Raw genomic sequence first — 19,210 nt, 5'->3', positions numbered from 1 at the left:
GCGGCTGTTTTCATGTGTCGCGCTTTGTTGCTGACAAAAAAAGAAAGAAGTGACCAGTGGTTATGTTGGCCGTTATAACCTGGAAACTTTATTAGTGCCTGCGATCAGCGGCAATGAATCTCGGAACGAAAAGGTATACATGTAAAAGGGCCCATGTAACTAGAAATACAATTTAAAGGCGTGCTGTACAGGGCGAGTTAGAAGCAGTTCATCTTGAGGGAGAGCGCAGAACAGTTGTGTCTTTTGTCTGCTTTGCTCTTGTCCTCAAGATGAACCAAAAGTTCATCAAATTTCTTTTCGATTGGAAGCCTTACAATGGCTTTCTCACCAACATCAAATAGCAAGCTGATGATTGATATGGTGTATTGTAGAAAGCGCTCAGCCTTTCAATTGTGAATCGGGACAGTTCGGCCGTCATCAAAGCGATAGAAATGAAGCCTGATATGCTATGGCATAAGGGCAAGCTAAACCCCCCTGGGCACGCAGTAGTTTGTAGGGTGACGGGGACGGAAGTGCTTAGGATTGTTCTTTGCACTGGTCTCTTTTGGGGCCCGGAGGGACAGTTCTGGGGCCAGCGCCCTCTTGGGTCACCAACACAAAGGGAGGAATGGGCCTTTAGAAAGCGACGGTGCGAAAGGCGACGGCATTCGAGTGTGCGCATCGCACTGGATATCCTTCCTCACCTCTCTTTCAAACTGCCGCTGCGGTGCTATCCGTTCCGACGGTGAAGCGGTACCGGAGCAGCTCTTCCTGTGGCCGGCGGCGATGATAGAGCCAGGCAGAGAAGAAGCCTCCTCGATCGAGACAAACATCTCCATTGTCTGCGGCGCCCTAATCGCCGAACGGAGGGGAGAGGACGATTGCGCGCGCCGAAACAAAGGAGCAACGCGCGCCGGCCGCAAGGCGGTTCGGGGCCGCCCGGCGAGTTGGGTGCAGCGCGACGTCTTCGCGACCTGGCTTCTTCATTGGTCTCACCGCTGAGCGTATTCGTGATCACGGCTGAAACACGTGGAAATAATTATACAGAGTGCCGTTCTCAGCGTAGTGAAACGCTAGAAAAGCTGTCCAGAGTTTCGGAGACACCGTGGTCTTTAAGAGACGCGCGCTGGCTGTGGCTGCTGCGGGCAACTTCGGTAGTAAAGGGAACACTTGAGAAGCATTCAATCAGTGAATACTCTACAAGCAAGTGTTGCAAGCACACATTTTTCTTTTTGCTAAGCAGCTTTCCTCAGAACGTATGCTGACAAGTAATTTTGCGCTTGAATGCAGAAATCTCGTCCGAATTCGTTTTTGTTTGAAAACTTATTGCTCCTGTTCACTTGTACGAAGTATCGGGTGGTATGTGGCCATTAAGAGGAATTTCTAGTAGGTAGGACAGGTTCGCCCCGTGGAATTTCTCAAGTCCTCAAGCAGGAAATAGCATTCTCAACGTCTCGTCCTAGCAGGCGGACGGATGTGCCACCGTGAGAGTAACTTTATCGGCGAATAGACTCTCGCAGCCGAAAGAGGGCGCGCCTGTTCCCGGCTGCAAGCGAGAGCTTTCGAAACAATGTGCTGTCCGCAACCTTCGCTATCGCCGCGCGCGCCCGGTCGGAAGAGGGAAGGTTCCGCCCCCGCTCTCCCACGCGCGATAACTAGTTGAGTGCCGCTCGCTTTCTTGCTTTCCAGACGGGTTCTCCTCCACGAGCGGCCGGTTGCGGGCGTCTAACACGTGAGTGCACTTCCGCAGTAAGCACTTTCTTCACACTTGAGAACGGTGCGTGAAAACTCTCGGGCTTGCGAATCTCCGCGTACTCTCTTCTGGGCCGGCTGCAAAATGCCTCTCAATACTGCGGCTGCTTTCTTGCCTCCGCTGGGGCAATATTCTGTTTAGGTTGAAGCCTGGGAATAGCATTCCTCAATACTATTCCTGAATTAATCTCATCAGAGAAAGAAAGGCTGACTGATGATACGAACTTTGCTCTTAACGTTGCTTTTCCGATTATTTGTAAATTTTTGATCCTTGCTTCCAGCCTTGCTTCCTGTGCTCATACATCGGTCAATAATGAATTCACTGTACACCGTTGTAAACTTTGAAATGAAGGAGAGCCTTTCTATAGAGTATACCATGTACCACTCCATTTTCTAACCACAGTGCAGCGCACGCCCTCTGCAGGAGGGGATATACTTATTCTATTACGAAACCTCTGCGCAGAAAAAAAAGCGGTTACCGAGCGCGCAATCGAAGTGCTGAGTTCTGGGTCATGAGCCAGGCGTCTACTTGTTGACTTGTAATTTAAAGGTACCAAAACCACACATGCACGAGAAAAGGGAACGGGACAAAGATGCCCTGTTCCGTTTTCTTCTCACGTGTGTGTGGTATTGGCGCCTTTCAATTACAATGATCAATTACAAATTAGCCCAACAAAAAGCTCTCTTAAGCTGTACTTGTTGACTGCCGCTGGAATGAGTTGAACACTCATGTGTATTTCATTTTGTTTCTCTCCAAGCTTTCAGCGTGCATTTTGCGAACTCTGGTTGTTCAACACGCCACTAATTCACAGCTCGCATCTGGACTACGTTTGGCAAATATGTGTACATGCTGCAACTGTCTGCGCAGCAGCTGCACACGGCAGAATATATTCGCTCAGCAGCAATTTCATTTGGTGCACGTTGCGCTGAACGCTCGCCCTTCATGAATGGAGATGACTACACATCTGTTGTGACTTCACATGTGCGCTTATATTTAGCATTCACACCATATTAGCACTGCAGCATGAAGTATTTAGCAGCGAAGCGCGCAGTTTACGGAAATTTCACAGAAGTCCTTTTTTGAACCAAAGGGTAGCTTGTTTCGGCGAAACGTTTTTCTTCTGGAGGTCGCTGTTTATAAAAAAAATGTACGAAAGTTAGAATGTCACCCACCAAAAGGGCACAGCATCTTTTTTAATTAGCAATAAAGACAATTGTTTCGGAGAAATTGCGACAGTTACGAGGCAGTCTTTAGTAAGACGAGCTTTTGAGCATGTTGGTTGCTTAGCATCGACATGACAGTAGCTCAAAAAAAGACGAGCACAATGGAAGGAAAACACTCACGACCGGACAATTGCTGCGCTGCACTCAGAGCTGAATTTATTTCACCAATGCATGGGAAATATAAAGGTTCCGCCGCAAATGCGCTCACAGAATACGGAAGGAAAGAGGCAGACGTACCAACGACAACATAGCAGTTTCACCCCGCATGATACATCTTATCTTGTGACAGAGAAAAGATCGTACTTCACCAGTGAAGTATCGCTTGCGCAATAATCTCCCCTTTTGTTTATATGATAAGCTTCCAGTAGTTCCCGTGCAGTTTGATCTTTGCTTGTGCCAAAAAGTCTTGTACTATCTAAACAAGGCGAACATTCCTTGCAAGACCTGCAATGCTTTACCTAGCTCACATCGTCGTTGTTCTCTAATTTTTTCCGTTAATCTATCCGTTAATCTATCGCTGACGCATCGCGAACACAAGACGACGGACGAAGACAGAACATTCATCTCTAAGCAGCGCGAAACACAGGACCAGAGGAAGTTTAGTTCAGTTGTTAGAATAGCGCTCGTGTTGTCTCGTGTTTGTTCCTCTTGTCCTGTGTTTCGCGCTGCTTAATGATGAATACATTCCAACTCGCCCAGTTTCCTGTTCTCGTTAAGACAGAACACACACCACGAGCGCTACACGCATCGCCGTGTGTGTTTTGTCTCCATCCGTCGTCTTGTGCTCGTGCTCCTTTTCTCGTGGATCGATACCGACTCGCCCAACTTTTCCCCCTTGTCAATTATAGTATTCGTGGAAAGAAACCAGTATACAGACATGACATTGGCACAGCCACGGAGGACGATTCGGTGACTTAGAATGGCTATTGCCTATGCTTGAAAAGCGAAATAAATTAAGATGAAATGCAGCTAAATAAAACTTACGCCATCCGCATTATGAAGTTCGCCAACGTCGTGCAAGCTACACTTTTCAGAAAATGGCCTACCAAATACCGCGAACATCAAATACTTCACCAGCGCTTGTTTGGGGCCTAGTTCGCTCATGATCTAGAAACGGGATTTTTTAGTTCAAAACTCCAACACACGAACAAAAAAGGAGACGGGACAGGCGTTAACTAGCAACTTTTTGTCGAAAGGAACGCGTGACATAGTTATACTCTGAAAAACATCTTATCATGCAATCAAACCATCACAAACGTGCAGCAAGAAACATTTCTTCTTTGTCTTTCAAGCACACTGACGTGTCTCCAATAGACTGATCACCTTTTCGTGAAACGAAAAAAGTTCCGATCAGTTCATGTACGAGCGTGTCACGGCTTCTGCTTATAATCCTTAAGTCTGTTAACTTGGGTGGACATTTTCGCAGTTCTTGCAGTGCAGATGCAAGTTGCCACCGTTATGTACCGCCAGCTTGTGCTATATAGCATCACGCAGGAATGACACAACAAGAAGGAACGATTTATTCAGGCAGCCCCTTTTATAGCCCGCCGGTGAGGTGACGTTGTGATCACGTGGTCAAGCCAAGGTTTGCCGACGACGCATCATCTCTCCCCCCTTAAAGAGGAAAGCGTACAGGTGGCCGTCGCTGTCTGGTTGATCTTCGCAAACCATGCGGGCCAGTTTCCGTCCCGGATACTTCTGGGCTATCTTGCGACGTGGTCGGAGTGTCGTCCGCAGGTTCCCGCTTGCCAACTTCTCCAGGGGCTCTGTCTTCTGATTCAGTCCGACGTCTCAGTTGGTCCAAGTGCCGCCGCTGAAGACCTTGCTCCGAGTCAACGGAGACCATCCTGGAGCCCTGTTGACCATGCACTACTCCTGGAATCCACCTGCGACCTGCTCCGAAACTGCGCATCCAGACCGGTTCTCCCACATCCAATTTAGTCGCACCTACTCTTCGCTGGCTTTCTGCCGACTTCTCACCGGGCGTGATGCAATCCATCTTTGTTCTTATCTGGTAGCCGAATAAGTGTTCCGCGGGCGACTTGCCATGCTTAACAGGCGTTCGGCGATATCGGAACAAAAACCGAGCTATACGCATTTCCAGGTCTTTTCCAGGGTTTTTCTTTAGCCCTTCCTTGAGCGTGCGCACAGCTCTTTCGGCTAAACCATTCGATTGTGGGTGATAAGGGGCTGTTGTGAGTTGCTTTACGTTGTTTCGTGCCAGAAACTCGCGAAAAACAGCGCCCACAAATTGTGGACCGTTATCTGAAACGAAGGTTTTTGGAAGGCCGAAGCGTGCAAATATTGACCGTAGTGCGTCCACCGTTGTTTGCGATGTGGCAATTTTCATTGGAATTGCTTCTATCCATTTTGTTTCAGAGTCTACGACGACCAATACCATATGTCCGTCCATTGGGCCTGCGAAATCTGCGTGTAGTCTGCTCCATCTTTCCCCGGTTGCTGGCCACGCCAAAGGTATCTGTGCCGGTGGCATCGCAGCGGTCTGTGCACAAATAGAGCATGATTTCACCAGTCGCTCTATGTCAGAATCCAGACCCGGGTACCAAAACAGCGTTCTCGCCGTGCTTTTCATGGACGTCATACCAGGGTGCGTCTCATGGAGCAGCCCCAACAAACGCTTTGCCGCCGCCATAGGTAGAACAATGCGATGTCCCCAGTACACCAAATTGTGGCTCACGGTTAGCTCTGTTCTTCTGTTGAAGTACGCCCGGAGATGCTCAAGATCCTGCGGTAGATACGGAGGCCATCCGTCGGCAATCCACCTTTTGACCTGTTGAAGAGTGGCGTCTCGGTTTGTCATTTGTTCAACCTCCCGGGCGCCGACCGCCGTTTCCTCAAGACACTGGGCATACAAAACGTACTCGTCGGGAGCGACATCCCGCGGCTCCGTAACCGGCAATGGCAAGCGACTGAGGGCGTCTGCATTGGAATTCTCGCTGCCCTTGCGGTACTGCAATGTGTAGCTGTAGTTGCCAAGGAACAAGGCCCAGCGCTGGATTCTCGCAGCCGCCATCGGTGGTATTGGTTTGCCTGGATTGAATAAACCAGTAAGAGGTTTGTGGTCGGTTACTAACACGAACCGATGTCCATACAAGTAGTCCTTGAACCGTGCGACGCCGAACACCAGTGCTAGTGCTTTTTTTTCTAACTGAGAGTAGTTACGCTCTGCCTTTGTGAGTGTCCTGGACCGGAATCCGATGGGGTAGTCAACACCGTTCACACGGTGGGACAAAACGGCCCCAATGCCTACTGATGACGCATCGCACTCAAGCCGCAGTGGCTTATCCGGGTCGTAATGAGCAAGGAACTTGGAAGCCACAATTGCCTGCTTAACTTTCTGAACAGCCTTTTCTTGTTCCTTGTTCCACTCCCACTTGGCCCCTTTAGCTAGGAGGGCGTACAGCGGAGCCAGCACAGTGGCCAGATTGGGCAAGAACTTGCCGTAATAATTTACAAGTCCGAGAAAAGCTTTCAGCTCACTCACTGAAGTAGGTTCTGGGGCTTCGATAACAGCCTTGATGTTATCGTCCTTTGGTCGCAGACCCTTAGCGTCGATCCGATGGCCGAGAAAAGTGACTTCGTCTTGCCGGAATTTGCACTTATTCTTGTGCAGTCGGAGACAGTACTCCCGCAGGCGTTGCAGCACCCTCTTCAGCCTTGATACATCGTCCTTTTTGTCAGCGATGATAATATCATCCAGGTACACCTGAACTCCTGGAATATCGCCCAGCAGCGCGTCCATCCGCCTCTGGAATATAGCTGGAGCAGAACTTATGCCAAAAGGTAATCGGTTGAAACAGAAGAGGCCTTTCTGAGTGTTCAGCACTGCTATCTTTTTGGCATCTGCGTCTAAAGGTAGCTGGTTGTAGGCTTGGCGTAAGTCCAACGTCGTAAATACTTCTCCGCCATTCAGCTTAGCAAAAATGTCGTCCACTCGAGGCAACGGGTACTGTTCCATCACTGTGGCTGCATTCACTGTCATACGAAAGTCTCCGCACACTCGGAGAGACCCATCGCCCTTTAAAACGGGTACCACTGGTGTTGCCCATTCGGCGGTTTTCACAGGCGCCAGGACATTTTGCGCAACCAGTTGGTCCAGCGCTTCAGACATCTTGTCCCTCAAAGCGTAGGGAACCGTACGGGCCTTAAAAACTTTGGACACGCATTCTCTTTCAGCTGCAATGTGACCGGTGGTCCCTTGCATACGCCGAGTCCTGGAGCAAACACGTCAGCATATTCGTAGAGCAGCTCTTGCAGTTCCGTGCTGTCAGCTTTTATCTCGACTGGTTGCACACTCGCGACCACACGCGACAGCATTGCCACCCCAGCCTCGTTGAATGCCTTGATTGTGTCTCTGCCGCACAAAGATGGTCCGACGCTGTCGACCACTACGACCGTACCCGGAATGCCTTTCCCGTCGCATGTAGCCGTCATACTGAGCTGTCCGACAACTGGAAGTTCGCCCAAGAGGCAGGATAGCTTAAGCTGTGATTTGCGCAACGGCGGCCACAGCGCCTCGTACTTCCGGAACGTCGCTACGGAGATGACACTCACGGGTGATCCTGTGTCCACCAGCATAGTAAGAGGGACGTTATTCCAATTAATGTCCTTGTAAATTGGCCGAACCTTGCGGATGCTGGCTTCTTGGTGGAGAACCGCTGCAATAGTGTACAGGGCTTCGCTGTCGTCCGAGCTCGTGTCCCCTGCTGCTGCCATTGCGTAGGAGCCCTGGCGTCGTTGGCCTCCCGGGTGCGATGCGTGCCGAAGGAAACTTGTGCTGGACTGGCACATTCGGCGCAGATGTCCTCGTTTGCCGCACCGGTAGCACACCGCGTGAAGGTGTTTGCATTCCGCCTCGGTGTGCGACTCGCCACCACACCTGCCACATGTATCGCACTTCTCCAGCCTTGGGCGCGGCTTCGATGAACGACTCTTTTGACGGGCAAAATGTACCTATCCTGGCTCTGAAGAGTGCATGCTTTTGGCGTTCTGGGAGGCTTTCTGTGCCGAGACAACAAAGTCTTCCGCCTCTTCTAGTGTAAGCTTCCGTTGAGTCAGTAAGTGTCGCCGGACGTCTTCATCTTGCACACCGCACACAATTCTGTCCCGTAACATGCGCTCCAGTGACGTTCCGAAGTTGCATTTCTCCGCTAGCCGCCTAATTTCCGCAATGAAGTCCTGGGCAGACTCCCCGTCTTTTTGCGAGCGCCTGAAGAAAGCATAACTTGCAGCGATCTCGTTAACTTGCGGAGCATAGTGGTCTTCCAAATGCTGGACGACTTCTTGGTAACTCAGCTCATTCACTTGTTTTGGATGACACCGCCCCTGCACCACTCGCACCGCACTGTCTGTGAGCGAAGCTATGAGCAGCGCTCGCTTCTTCGTTGGTTCCGCGATGCTATGGGCTTCGAAGTAAGCCTCCAGCCGAACACGATACGTAGGCCACGTACCTTCTGCATCCGTGAATTCCGGTGGCCGCCCGGCACTCATTCTTGCGCACGTAAGTTCGCCTAGCGCCGGCGCGCTATCTCGTCGCCACTGCTATATAGCATCACGCAGGAATGACACAACAAGAAGGAACGATTTATTCAGGCAGCCCCTTTTATAGCCCGCCGGTGAGGTGACGTTGTGATCACGTGGTCAAGCCAAGGTTTGCCGACGACGCATCAGCTTGCATCTGCCGGTGAAAGCAGGTGACAGTGACAGCAGCGGTAGGCTCTTCTCTCTGCAACGATCTGAAGCTGGACAAGCTGGCAAAAGCCATCGGATGCTGCGGAAACAGACCCTGACAGTCTTTCTTTTGGCGCAAAGGCACATTGAGGTGCACCTCCGGTGCTTCATGAGCGAGAGGGACACTTGGCAGCTTAAGATGAGCCGTTACTGCTCAAGCAGCTGCATACCCTAGCTCTTGGTGACCTGTGCGCCACGAAGAACTCTTTGGACGTTATTGCCTTCTTAGAGCGTAGTGCTGACATCGGTTACGCGTTTTGTATAGACGTTGAGAACCTGTTCTGTTCCGTCCCACACAAAGAGCCGTTCAAGGCAGTCAAGGAAAGCATTGATTCTAGAACGGTCGCTGCCTTCTAAAATAGGGCTGGAGAACTGGATGCGCCGGCTTGAATTTTGTCTTGCGCCACGCTTGTGTCTTTTAAGGACGCGCTGTGTAGTCAACAAGGCATCTGCATAGGTTCATGTGTTGCCCCTTTTCTGCCTAACGCCTTTGTCGCATCCATAGACCATGACATTGACAATACCGGTGACGATGGAAGTGCATAGAGAATTTTAGATACGCGGATGACTACCTGGTGCTTCAGTACAACTGCACCGGCGGCAGTCTGCGGCAAAGAATAGAATGACGCTCAAGCGTTGCTCCCAGGTGTTGTCGCTGCTACCAAGTGTGTTCAGCACGCTGGCGGTGGTTCCTTATATGATCGATGTGGTCGACAGGAGCGCCAACTATGAGGACAGCTGTGATTGAAGCCAACGCCGCCAGGTGATGATCTGGTTACGCCGCTTGTGCTGGTCCGTACGATAAGTCACCGTGGCCGGCACGTGCGATGAGGGGCTGTCCTTTGGTTCAGTACAACTGCTCCGGCGGCAATCTGCGGCAAAGAGTAGAATGACGCTCAAGCGTTGCTCCCAGGTGTTGTCGCTGCTACCAAGTGTGTTCAGCACGCTGACAGTGGTCCCTTATATGATCGATGCAGTCGACAGCAGCGCCAACTATGAGGACAGCTGTGATTGAAGCCAACGCCGCCAGGTGATGATCTGGTTATGCCGCTTGTGCTGGTCCGTACGATAAGTCACCGTGGCCGGCACGTGCGATGAGGGGCTGCCCTTGGTTCAGTACAACTGCAGCGGCAGCAATCTGCGGCAAAGAGTAGAATGACGCTCAAGCCTTGCTCCCAGGTGTTGTCGCTGCTACCAAGTTTGTTCAGCACGCTGGCGGTGGTCCCTTATATGATCGATGTGGTCGACAGGAGCGCCAACTATGCGGACAGCTGTGATTGAAGCCAACGCCGCCAGGTGATGATCTGGTTACGCCGCTTGTGCCGGTCCGTACGATAAGTCACCGTGGCCGGCACGTGCGATGAGGGGCTGTCCTTTGGTTCAGTACAACTGCACCGGCGGCAATCTGCGGCAAAGAGTAGAATGACGCTCAAGCGTTGCTCCCACGTGTTGTCGCTGCTACCAAGTGGCGCTCTGCCCCATTCTCTTCTCTTGTGTGTGTGTGGTTTTTGGCGCCTTTAAATTGCAGAAGGATGCATTCCGCACAAAATTTAGCGGCGTCTGTTGGCGTTCAGTAAGGAAGGGCTTTTGCCTCAGCTTAGGGAGTAGCTTAGTAGGCAGCTACGATGAGCCTCTTGTTTCAAGATGTTGATTTCGGGAAAGAGGTAGCAGGTCCGTGCCTTTTGTTGGAAGGGGCCTTCACGCATGTACAACAGGGCTCAGAGTTCTTCGCCAGTCGAATGGGAGGCCTGTTCCGTCGCTGGATGTCTCAGCACGTTTTCACATAAAGTGCGACTAGGCAGATAGTCGGGGCCCGTAATACTTGTCTGCAATTCGTCAGTGATTGCGAGAAAACTCGAGATGCTGTCGGCGTTTCGTGTAAGCACTTAGGACCTTCTGCTATGAGTAGCAGCTACAACAAGTGGGTAAGCGGTTGTTTTCGACGCGAATTGTTTCGTCACTGGACCATCACTGTGTTCGTAAATGGAAGACAATCTCAGCTTGAACGGGGCTGGGGGTTGCCGTTCGAGGCGTCGGCGCCTGGGATCAGAGCGTTGCTCTTATGCAAAAGCGCCAGAGGTGACAGATCCTGTAACGGCTTCACCACCGTCGTCTTGCGACAGAACATCTACAGGGACTCGCGGCCGGCAATCGGCGTCGGAGGGCCTGCGTGCGGACTTGTAAACGATGGCGACGTCAAACTCCTGCAGTTGAAGGCTCTATGTAGCGAGGCGGCCAGACTGGTCCTTCAGGTTGGCTAACCAGCACAATACGTGATGCTCAGTCACAACTTTTAGAGGCCTGCTGTACAGGTACGGCCAGAATTTCGACGTGCTCCGTACTACAGCAAGGTAATCAATTTTCCATTGTGGAATGGTTGATATCTGGTTTTGGCAAAGAGCGGCAGGCGTATGCTATAACTGTCTCCCGGCCTTGTAGCTTCCGAACGAGAGCGGCGCCTAGCCCCACGCTGATCGAGTCTCTATGAGTTTAGATTGCGGATTTTTCGTCGGAGTTTGCAAACACGAGCGGCGAGAGTGAGCGACACTTAATTTCCTGAAATGCTTCATGCCCCTGCGTAGCTTGCCACTGCAATTGCACATCTCATTTTGTTAGCTCCGTGAAGCGTCGGCGATGGGCGAAAAACTTTCTTACAAATAGCCGGTAACATGTGCCCAACCCAGTAATCTGCGCACAGGTTTGTTGTCGGTTTGTGTGAAAACTATGCAATAGCGACGTTTTTTTTTTTTTTGCGGGTCCGGTTGTATTCTACCGTGGCTTGCGGTGTCGCCTAGAAGCAGGCGCTCCTCCTAAACAGAATGGCACTTGTCTGGCTTGAGGGTGAGATTTGAATACTTGATTGCCTTTAGCACAATCCCAAGCTTTTTTAGATGATCATCAAGGGTTGGAACGACGGCGAGGTCATCTAATTATACAAGACAAATTTGCCACTTGAGGCCTGCCAGTGCTGTGCCCATTACACGCTGGAACATTGCTGGGGCAGACAAACTTCAAATGTCAGTACCTTGATTCTTATATTTCGTCGGGCGTCATGATGGCGGTCACTTCACGACCCCTTTCATCGACAGCGACTCGTCAAAACTCGCTCTGTGGGTCAATATACTGGAAATATTTGGCGCCGCAGAGGCGCTGTAGGGTATAGTCGACAAGTGGGGCAGGGGCTAGACACATCTCTTATTGATTGTTGTGTAATCGGCGGTTACCGTCGCAAAACCGGAGATTACCGTCCGAACGACCGGGGTTGGTCAGGGCCTCTTCGATGGGTGGATGACGTCGTTAAGAAGCATTTCGACCGCCGCCGTGGCTTTATGATTATGGCACTCAGCCGCTAACCCGAAAGACGTGGGTTTGATCCCGGCCGTGGCGGTCAAATTTCGATGGGGGTGAAATTCTAGAGGCCCGTGAACTGTCCAATCTCGGTGCATGTCAAAGAATCCAAGCTGGTCTAAATTTCCTGAGCCCTTCACTACAGCGTCCCTTATAGCCTGAGTCGCTTTAGGATGTTAAACCGCCATAAACCATAAATCGCGGCAAGGTTTTCATCCGCTTAGTCTCGGATAGCTTAATGTTCACGCGGTGACACGCGTTGGGGGCGCACAGGTCGGGCGTGATGGTCGGTTTCAACGCGGTGTTTGGTAATCGGCGTTTATAGTAGCAGTAGTAAGATTTTTGGCGGGTTGGTTGGTACATCGTTTTGCCAAAATGTTGTGCGCTAAAAAGATGAATACTGAAAAAAACACGCAACAGGACAGAAGCGCTCCTGTTGGAAGTTGTGAGTTAAGCTTCTGGCCTGTTACGTGTTATTTCTTGTATTCGTCCCTTTAGCGCACGACATTTTGCTAAATCGGCGTTTATCGGCCCTTCAGTGATGACGCGAAGCACTCGCTGGAGCTTGTGGGGTTTTAAGAGGGGAGATAAATACGTTCTCCCCGCTTAATCGTGGCTGGCAGAGTTCCAAACCGCCAGACCCCACCCCGTGATCGCGTAGGCTACCGAGCGCACGCCAACCACGGCGGGCCTTGCTCTGAGGGAACAAAGGAACTACACATTGGCTGACACAAACGGGCATTTATTGCTACAGCAACAATAACGCCAGCTAGCAACAAAATACGCTAATGAATCGAGGTCGCCCGACTCACCAGCCAGGTTTCGAGCGAATAGTAGCCCACGCTAGAGCAGGGAGAAACTCCGCTGCCAGACGGGATGAAATGCGGGAGAATGGTCTTCCCCACGAGGCCGGAGAGCAGATCGCGACGAAGTCCAAGAGAGTGATGCTGTACTCTTGTTAGTTACTGGTGAGCGTCAGGTGTATATTGTAACTAAGCGTGTTTCCATGCCGGGACCAGGGTTCCGCCGAATCGAAGAGGGCGACCAGCAGGCGTCGATGAGATGCATTGATCAACTTGATTTATTAAAGTTAGTTCTTAATGAGTAGTTAAACTTACAAACTGAGAGAAAATTTATGAGGCCACATAGTCGGTCATACCCTGTGGCTCGTAACATCTTCGCAGTGGAGGGCCCGTTCCTCTCGCGAGTCCCTTGGCGTTGGAAAACAAACCTGCTCTTAGATACACTCAGCCAGCATCCTGCCGACCGTTCTTTCGACCAATCAGAAAAGCCCTTACCGGAGCCAAGCAGAACCCATCCTTTCAAGACATGCCAACATTAAACACATACAACTTCTAAAACTAAACTGCACAAAAACACCCAGTGGAGTCAGCTCGCACCCTTGTACGAGTAGAGACAGAATGAGCGCGCGTCTGTGTTTGTGTTGTGCGCGAACCATGCGACGAAGGACAGCGACCAACCAAACGCATACCGCGGAACGCGGGCCAGAGAGACCCTGCTCGGCAACGCCGGGGAAATGGCTCCAGAACACGGCCGGGAATCCGCAGCCAATTACTGAATCCTCATCCTGATCCTACTGCGTGCAGCGAATGGAAGTGGGCAAAGCATGCTGGGCGCTCATCAGGGGAGCTGTGTCAACCTCGCAACTAGAAGGGCGCAACTAAACCAAAACAGGTGGCACCAAGGACGCACGCTGCTGGTTCGGTTGCCGGCTCCAGCCATTGGCGCGAAAAACTCTGAAACTGGTTATGCGAGAATATTGTGGAATTAGATCGTACAGGGCGAAAGTGTAGCAAATATTGGATGGTTTTTGTAAGAAAGCTATCGTCATTCCTCTTACGTGCCTACATTTTTCGTTAAGTTCTTCAGCAGCACTTGATCTTGGCCGTTGCGGAAATGAGCGATGCTTCTTGCGATGCCGATTTCTCGCTCAAGAATCAGCTCCGTGTTCGCCTCGATGATAACGTCGATGTTCTTGGCTTCTATGGCACCCGTGGGAATGGGATGGGATGCTGTCTTGTTCATCTAGGATGCTCAAGGCAAAGTCGGAGGTCGACTATCACCTAATTCTTCATAAGGAAATCCATGCAGAATACGCCGTTGCGGGAACAATGCTGTGCACTACAAAGGTCGCTGGATAGGTATATAGCTGTGCACTACAAAGGTCGCTGGATAGGTAGCAGCCGCGCTCTTCCTTTCTCAGGAAAAAAACCAGAGGAAGGACGCAGACACGTAGAGGGACAAAGGACGGCGCTGGACTTGCAACTGGTTTATTCGCAGGAAAACACACAGATAAATCGCCTTCATCGAAGTACCACCACATGTGCACACCATACATCACATGTATGGGAAAAACAAAAATAAATATAAAAATGCCCGTCACTGCATGCTAAGTTAATTACGGGGTCTCTAATTCGTTTAAGAAACGGTGCTCTTTTTGATACAGTGTTACAGGCGTGTCACTAACACAATCATCTTCATTTTTGATGACGTGATATGCCTCCAAAGTTTCTCTAGGCTTTTTGTTTTTCGCCAACATGGAATGGTGGTGTCTTTAAGCAAAGGATGGCAACGGTGCTCCCGGCAGTGTTTAGGCAAATTATTCCCGTCTTCAGAAGGCACGAACCTGTCATGTTCTCGTAGCCGAGCGTTCACGCACCGTCCCGTTTGGCCTACGTATATTTCTCCGCAAATAATAAACGACTAGCTCTGCACAGGGAACATACTTAAACGCGAGATTTACAGTGCACTGAGAATTTGTGATCTTACCAATCCGCCTGCACAGACTAGATGGCTTACGTGAGGCTGGAACTGCAACTTCTACACCTTGACGATTGGCGACTTTCTTGATGGTGTGCGAAAGCGAATGCACGTAAGGCATTGACTTTACATTTTTCTCTTTCTTTTTATCTGCCGGCTTCGTCTGTTTCGCTTTAACTGTCTTCAGGAGCTTTTTAGCAATCTCATTCGTTATGTGCGTAGGGAACCCCGCTTTTTTCAAACATTGCTCTTGTTGCAGAAAGCTGTCTTGCATGGTGTGGTAACTGCTTTCCTTCCTTTCCTGGCGATGCGTGTGGACGTCTTGAGGAAATCTACGCTAAATGATTCCCATGTCACCTGTGAAGCTTCGTGGTTCTGGCTGGGCCTTGAATGGAGAAGAAAATTGGTTACATTCGTCTCGTCACCCCAGTTGGTGAACACGGCCGCAGGTTCGAGTGACTCGAGCAATTGTTAAGGTGTTCGCCTTGTGAGCCGCTGCGGGTGGGTGTCAGTCGGGCTGGTGGACGCCGACGTTGTAGCCGTGGTTGATGCTCACGCTGAGGAGCCCTGCTGCGTTTTCGTCCGGTTCGGCAATAGTCCATAATCAGGTTGTAGATTCTGAACACATCGGCTGCATCGCAGTTCCTCTTCGGTTGGGAAGCCTTCTGTGGCTTTCCTGGTGTCTGCTTCGGGGCAGCTCGGGCTGCATCGGCGGCTCCCATGGGATGTAGCCCACAAACACATCCGACCCCCAGCAACCCCCCGTTTTCCGTATGTCATGCAATGATGACGACAGGCCAGCAGGCAGGAAGACAGCAAAGACGGCTTTAATAAATCGTATTTATTGGACTGGCTTGTATTCACAAACAAGTGAATGACTCGGCGGCGGCGCAGCAACAAGTGTGCTCTGCGGTCGTCCAACGGATCTTCCATCGCTCCCGACTGTGCTCAATTCGAAGCTCACAATAGGCAGTCCAGGCAAAGTAAAATCGGTTCCGCCTGGCTACGAATGTGGCTGCATCTTGCATCGAGAATAAAGCGATAATGCCGCGTGCCGGCGCCATTGACTATGAACAAATAAACATTACGAATGTTTGCGCCAATATTTATTTTTCAGCGTTCGATGAGCGTATCGAACAAAGATTCTGCCCCAGACGGTTTTGTGTACTTTCTCATATGCAAATGATTATCTCGTTGTAGTGAACCTGTCCCCGGAAAACGACCGTGACGAGGCCGTCACTAACGTTATAGGAATATATACTTCCTCCTGGGGATTAGGCTCAACCTTCACCCTTGATTTCGTCACTGACAACAAACTGCAATACCTCGACCTGAAGCTTGAATGAATAACAACCCACTGCCGTTTGGATGAGCACAATGCTAGCTTGTAAAAAGCACTAACTTAATCTTGGCCTGCCACTAGTCTAGAGAAAACATGAACCATAAAAGACAAGCATTTCGTTGGTTACGCTCCACATCTGATCACCGCAGCGCGTGAAATTTGTTACATAAGTGAAAGGCCGCAAAAAAAGACAAAGAAAGGGCTAAGAAAAAACTCGAGGGGAGATTTCAGCTCTGCACTAGAGTACGACGGGGTCTCTTAAATAGAATAGTGCCCATATATGCGAAATTAATATTTCTCTACTTTGGATTAATATATGGTGAGGAGTCTCCATACTAGTCCTTGCGCACTGGTTCAAGTTGAAGCTCAAGATCAGTTTTATTTTGACAACAAGACAGTTGTGAAAGCGATTGACGAAAAGGGAATATCATGTCTGACTCAACGTCAATTACCTCCTCAAACATTTGACACATCATACAGATCAGGGCAAAGGAAAAAAAAGTCTCAAAATATACATAGAGCTGCATGTGCGAACATATTCGATACATGGAATAGATGTAGTTCACAGTAATTGCATATGCTTAAAGACATCACTTAATTTCAAGCACTGGGTAGAATAAGGTGAGTCATCAAATGACAATGCATATTTATCAAGACGCTTCTCCAACATTCCTTAGAGATCTAGTTTCATTTATAATAGGTAGCGTTTGAGGAAGGTGGTTAAGGAGGTCTGCTATTTGGTAGGTCACATTTTGTGTGGCATGCTTAGTAAGGATATCTTGCTGCGTGTATTTTGCTTGGCGCGAGTCATAATTGCGTTGTCTCGCAAGATACTGCTTTGTAGAAGGATCTGCACCGCATTTTAATTGGGAGTAAATGACCAAAGCTAACTTTTGCGTCATTACAGTATTCACGGTTTGTGTTTTATGTTTTCTCAAAAGTGATTTTTGAGATACCGTAATATTTCGCATCGAATTTTTTGTACTCGAAGTGACCAATGCAGATATCTTTGTAAAATAACAAGGAAACTGAGAGCGGGGCTATATGATATTATCGTCAAATTTGAACGACATAAAGGGGTAAATGCGGTTGTTATATGTATGCACAATAATGTACCTGTATTTGTTCATGATCAATTCCACCTTGTCTTTCTGCAGCCAAAACGAAAGGTTCTGATGCCTTCCTCTATTGACAAGGAATCAGTGCGTTCGTGAGCATTCACTTGCTCAACTATTCACCAAAACGGAGCCGCCGCGGTGGCTGAGTGGTTATGGCGCTCGGCTATCGGCCCGAAAGACGCGGGTTCGATCAGTTCTGGTTCGATCCCGGCCGCGGCGGTCGAATTTCGATGGAGGCGAAATTCTTGAGGCCCGTGTGCTGTGCGATGTCATTGCGCGTTAAAGAACCCCAGGTGGTCGAAATTTCCGGAGCCCTTCACTACGGCGTCTTTCATAGCCTGAATCGCTTTGGGGCGTTAAACCCTCATAAACCAAACCAAACCTTTTCGCCAAAACTAACAGTTTTCAATGCATTTTTTTTCCCTAGAAGAGTGCAAGGTTGGAATTTGTTACCGGCATCTGTTTTTTCCTCACAAAATTTTTCAGATGCGTTACATCGTCTACTTAACTGCTAATATTCTTTCATGTGTGTTTTGTATCCGTGCGCTGCTAATATTGTATAATTTTATTCTTTTGGTTTATTTTTTTGGTATCCGTGTGCTGCTAATATGGTATAATTTTGTTCTTTTGGTTATATAACAATGTAAATTCTCTCCTGCTTAGGCCAAGCAGTGGCCTGCAGTATTCTGAAATAAATAAAATAAATAAATATTCGGCCCCCCCTCTCTAGCTTGAGCATGTTTGTGCCAGAAACGAATGTGCTTATGTCTTCGGGATATATTAAAATTCAATTCAATTCAATTCTTTTATTTTTCTAGAAATAAAGGATCCTGGAAAGGGTCAAGAGCTAAAAGCTGTCTTGACAGCTTGACTAGGCCCATGACCCCTTCTACAAGGCAGTAGTGGTTTACAGCAACAGGTAGTGTCCATATTAATTAACATCAATTAAGAAATGCAAAGAACAAAGAGTTATACAATAGCATAAATGCAATTTAACTATTAACTAAACAGCATATGATTTCAAACTGTGTCTACAAAATCTGTACTTATAGTTTTGAACGCAGCACAATACCAACAAGAGCAGTTAAGCAGACAGAAATATAAAGAAAAATAGAATGCATACATGTTCTTGAAAAACAGCACTTGCAAATGAAAAGGTAAACACGCATAGCCATTCATTCTTTCAATCGAAAAAACATTCTCAGTTCTTTTACGCCGCAACTCATCGAACATTTATGCTCATTTAGAATAAATGGCAGATTATGCTCTAGTGGCTGAAATTTATAATTATTTCGAAATTTCGGGCGCACCCAGACATCATCATTACGCGTGAATAGTCTAACATGTCTTCTATTTAGAGATCCTAGATTCATTAAAAAATCCTCAAAAGCTACAGTGGAAAAGTAAAAAGACCTGAGCAGGCGATATGGATACATATATTCAGCACTAATGATGTTGTAGCTTATAAAAGCACTTCGCGTGGGAGACAGGCAATCAAGGTTTGCAATATGTCGCGTGAATCACTTTTGAAGTACAACTATATTTGCAACGTTTCCTTTTGTCGTTGTAGCCCATACTAGACCACAGTAGTCGATATGTGAAGCAAACAGTGCGTGATAAATTTGGATTTTGGCCTGTGTTGGAAGAAGATGTCGGCAGCGAGATAAGATTCCCGTCACTGCGGCCAGTTTTCTACAAACATCTTATACGTGTATATCCCAACTTAAGTTCAAAGAAAACGTAACCCCGAGAATTTTATGTTCGTTCACTACTTGAACTTCTTCTTCACGATGTGCCTCCTACGTGGATTATGTCGTCGATGTGTACTAAAAATAGAACTGGGCCAATAATATAACCCTGAGGGACATCGCATTTTGTGCGTCCCATGTCTGATTTTACCTGTGTATTGGGAATT

General features: G+C 48.9%; 1 protein-coding gene across 3 annotated transcripts in view; it reads left to right on the top strand.

The window, feature by feature from the left end:
- The first annotated feature begins 1,577 nt into the window (after positions 1–1,577).
- LOC144102136 (beta-hexosaminidase subunit alpha-like) overlaps positions 1,578–19,210 on the top strand; it is a 279,853-nt gene continuing 262,220 nt past the window's right edge. For 2 of the 3 annotated variants that reach the window (XM_077635441.1, XM_077635446.1), the window contains exon 1: positions 1,578–1,711. The gene's annotated coding sequence lies outside the window, so the exon portion shown is untranslated. Of the gene's footprint in view, positions 1,729–19,210 lie in introns of all 3 variants that reach the window. The other variant, XM_077635442.1, reaches the window with a different exon arrangement.

The sequence above is a fragment of the Amblyomma americanum genome, chromosome 8 (genome assembly GCF_052857255.1).
Source record: "Amblyomma americanum isolate KBUSLIRL-KWMA chromosome 8, ASM5285725v1, whole genome shotgun sequence".
NCBI lineage: Eukaryota > Metazoa > Arthropoda > Arachnida > Ixodida > Ixodidae > Amblyomma > Amblyomma americanum.
The sequence above is the reverse complement of the archived record's forward strand: the minus strand, read 5'-3'. Positions and strand labels throughout refer to the sequence as shown.